We start from the raw sequence: 4267 nt of genomic DNA, 5'->3' as shown, positions 1-4267 counted from the left end.
GGTGAATGCTGTTGACCCAGCCCACACTGGAGGAGGGGTGAGGAAACCTGTCTGCCACCCTTTTCCCTTCCCCCTTTCTCCTTCCCCTACTTCCCCACTGCACATGGACCTCCCTGGTGAGCCAGACCCACACATGCATAAAGCCTGCAGAGGCAGTGACTCAAGCCGGCAGCCACCTGTGACTTCTCTAGGTCAAGTGCTGCATCAACACCTGGGGAAGACCCCCTGGTGGTTTGGGGGGAGCCTGTTTTGCCCAGATCTTTATTTACCCCTCACAAAGGAAGTAAATAAATAGCTCTTTGTGTGTCTTTGTGGATATGTGTGTAGCAGACTGTATGGGTGCTCTGCACACCGTTAAAAACCGTGACCCAGCCCCAGAGGAAGTGGTCACAAAATGATTGTTTGTTTTATTTTCCATTTACTCCGTACATCTCCTCCCCACCTCCACTCTTCACCTTTTTTATGTGTGCTGAGAGGTTTTTCTTTGCCAGCCTAGGAGCTGATCACTTGTTCCTTCACTTCTTCACTCATTCTAATGTGTACTGAACTGTCGTAATGCTAGATGCTGGTGAATATAAGAGAGATTATAGAAGAAAGTGAAATAGGGAAAGGGTGCCTTGGCCTTTGGATTCAGGACAAAGTCTGAATTTTTTTTTTAGACGGAGCCTCAAGCTATCCCCCTGGGTAGAGTGCTATGGCATCACAGTTCACAGCAACCTCCAACTCCTGGGCTCAAGCGCGTCTCCTGCCTCAGCCTCCCAAGTAGCTGGGACCGCAGGCACCCACCACAACGCCCAGCTATTTTTTGGTTGCAGCCATGATTGTTGTTTGGTGGGCCCGGGCTGGGGATTCGAACCCACCACCTTAGGTGTATGTGTCAGGCGCCTTAGCCGCTTGAGCCACAGGCGCCAAGCCCAAAGTCTGAATTCCTGAGACTAGCAAGATGACCACATGCAGGATTCTTTAGCCTGGGGGCACTTATGAGTCTCATCTGCAAATTGGGGTCACACTATCTTCTCTCACAGGGTTGTTTCAGGATTAAAGACAGTAGAATTGTGATGTGCTCATGGTCAGCACTCAGTGTGTGGGAGGCTGAGGCAGGTCGATTGCTTGAGTTCCTGAGTTCAAGATCAGCCTGAGCAAGAATGAGACCTCATCTCTACTAAAAATAGAAAAACTGAGGCAGGAGGATCCCTTGAGCCCAAGAGTTGGAGGTTGCTGTGAACTATGATGCTGTAGCACTCTACCCAGGGTGACAGCTTGAGACTCTGTCTCAAAAAAAAAAAAGGAAAAGAAAAAGTAACATGGGAATGAGGTTCCAAGTTCCCCTATGCCCCCTCTTCCCTGCTCAGCCTTTTGGGAGTGCCACCTAGATTAGTGCATTTCTGTAGCTCAGAGACAGAGGCTTCCAAGGGCCGTGAAATGAATTTCAGCTTCTCATGGTGTGCTGGTCTTCTTGGGATCTGGGCTCAATGAGCCTTTCCAGGCTTTTTACCCATAATCAACCTCTGTACTTCTCTCCCCACCAACAAGATCCTGGGTGTTCCCACTTCCATTGCTTTGTGTACACTGACTCCCTTCCTGGAATGCTCACCATCCTCCCCCATGTGCCCCATCCATCTAACCTTAACCAGTCTTCAAGGCCCAACTCAAGTCCATTCAGTGGTTCCCCACCCTACCCCTGGCATATCCCACATCCTGGGGGAGCATTTCTGAGTATATTTCTGTGGATACTGCTTATTGTCCTCAAGAGACTGTGAGCTCCTTGAGGACAGGCTCTGCGTCTTCCAAGGCTTCTTTTCTCAATAAATATTGGTCTATTTATTGTGAGAGTGAGGGGAAACAGAAGGTGGCAAATAACAGTAGTGTCCCCTTACCTGCATGGGATATATTCTAAGCTGAAACAGATAGTACTGAACCCTGTATATTATCATTTTTCTTGTACATACCTATGACATAGTTGAATTTATAAATGAAGCACACAAAGAGATTAACCACAATAACTACTAACAAAATAGAACAATTACACACATTTAACAATATACTGTAATAAAAGTTGTGTGAATGTGGTCTCTCAGAATATCTTTTGTCTGTACTGTGGCTGTAAGAGGACTACTGTATGAGCCTCTCTGCTGTGGGCATTGAGGCAAGGAGACTAGGGAAGGTTGCGGGCAAGGGGAGGGCTTCCCGGAGAGTTGCGTCGTCTTTGGAAGTGAACAGGTTGAGTTTGGAGGGTTGGGAGGTGGAGGCCAGGGCAGGGCAGGAGCTGTGGCTGTGCCATCAGAGACAGGGACTCTTGCTGTAGCCCCTCATCACAGGGCAGCTGTCTAGGTCTGGGGAGAGCCCTGTAGACAGAGGCCTAGACCATGTGTACCCATAGACAAAGACCTTCCAGGGACCTGATGAATACACAATGGGACAAGGGAGGACAGAGAGACAGCCAAGAAACTCCTGCAGGTTGTGTCAGATGCAGGCTCAGAGATGGGTGGGGAAATATGTGCATTCAGTTGTTAAGCCTTTGTTTTTAAGGTTTAAAAAAATCATAAAACAAATACTTCCTCATTATAGAAATTAGGACAATATAGAAAAATAGGAAAAAATTAGAAAAATCACCCGTAATTCTTATCGCTCAAAGATCACCTAGTTTATATTTTGTGTAATTTCCTTGTTTTACATCTGTTTTCTTTTTGTGAGACAGAGTCTCTGTCACTCTGGGTAGAGTGCCCTGGAGTCATAGCTCATAGCAACCTCAAACTCTTCTGCTCAGGAGATCCTCTTGTGAGCTGGGTATAGTGGGATTAGAGAATTACACCTGTAATCCTAACACTCTGGGAGGCCAAGGCTCGTAGATTGCTTGAGTTCAGGAGTTTGAGACCAACCTGACCAAGAGAGAGACCCTATCTCTGCTAAAATAGAAAAAATTAACCGGTATCCTGGAAAGCACATGTAGTCCCAGCTACTTGGGAGGCTGAGTCAAGAAAATCACTTAAGCCCAAGAGTTTGAGGTTGCTGTGATGTGATGCCATGGCACTCTACCCAGGGTGACAAAGTGAGACTCCATCTCAAAAAAAAAAGTTACTAATTTTGGGAAGGAGGGAGGAGGTGGGGGCTCACATTGTGTTATACACCTCTTGAAGGTGGGACACAATTGTAAGAGGGACTTTACCTAACAAGTGCATTCAGTGTAACCTGGTTCTCTGTACCCTCAAAGAATCCTCAACAATAAAAATAAATTAATTAATTAATTTTTTTAAAAGGTATTAGGTACTGGGTATGGTGGCTCACACCTATAATCCTAGCACTCTGGGAAGCCGAGGCAGGTGGATTGCCTAAGCTCACAGGTTCAAGACCAGCCTGAGCAAGAGCGAGACCCTGTCTCTAAAAATAGCTGGGCATTGTGGCAGGTGCCTGTAGTCCTAGCTACTCTGGAGGCTAAGTCAAGAGAATCATTTGATCCCAAGAGTCTGAGGTTGCTGCGAGCTATGACACTAGGGAACTCTACTGAGGGTGACAAGGTAAGACTCTGTCTCAAGAAAAAAAAAGAAATTAAACTGTATCATAGGTATGTATGTATAAGAAAGCATATGTAAGGTTCAGTACTATATGCTGAGAAGCTTAGAATGTATCACCCACAGAAAAAGGGAGACTATGGTATTTGCCACCTCTGTCTGGGGAAAGGCTCCTGTGCTGTTGACCTTGCCCAGTAATGAGTGCAGCCTTGCATGTGCGGGCAGCCCAAGCCTGACCTAATGTAAATTTGCAGAAGTCTCTCCTGGGATTTGAATTTACAGTAACAGGTGTGAGCATTCTAGCAGCAGCCTGATGATCATGTATGATAATGCAAACAGGAAAAAAAAAATAGGATCATAGAATACTGTTCATAATCATTTTTCTTTTTACAAAGTTAGGTTTTTCAGTTACTATGGGTAGAATGAATGGTTTCATAGCTCATAACAAGCTTAAACTCCTAGGTTCAAGTGATCCTCAAGCTTCAGCCTCCCAAGTAGCTGGGAATACAGGCGCCCACCACAATGCCTGGCTAGTTTTTCTATTTTACTAAAAATGGAGTCTTGCTTTGCTCAGGCTGATCTTGAACTCCTGAGCTCAGGCAGTTCACCCCCTCAGCCTCCCAGAGTAGGAGTGCTGAGCCACCACACCTAGCCAATTTAGGATGATTTTTTTTTTTTTTGAGACAGAGCCTCAAGCTGTCCCCCTGGGTAGAGTGCTGTGGCATCACAGCTCACAGCAACCTCCAACTCCTGGGCTC

The 4267-nt window shown here is 46.2% G+C and overlaps 1 non-coding gene across 1 annotated transcript; it reads left to right on the top strand.

Annotated features, from left to right (window-relative positions):
- The first annotated feature begins 3663 nt into the window (after positions 1-3663).
- Positions 3664-3850, top strand: LOC111725136. Its single transcript, XR_002773276.1, has one exon.
- The last annotated feature ends 417 nt before the right edge of the window (positions 3851-4267 follow it).

This window comes from Otolemur garnettii, unplaced genomic scaffold (assembly GCF_000181295.1).
Source record: "Otolemur garnettii isolate 467f Iridium unplaced genomic scaffold, OtoGar3 scaffold00031, whole genome shotgun sequence".
In the NCBI taxonomy this organism is placed as follows: Eukaryota; Metazoa; Chordata; class Mammalia; order Primates; family Galagidae; genus Otolemur; species Otolemur garnettii.
Note: the sequence above shows the minus strand (reverse complement) of the source record. Positions and strands in the feature narration are given on the sequence as shown.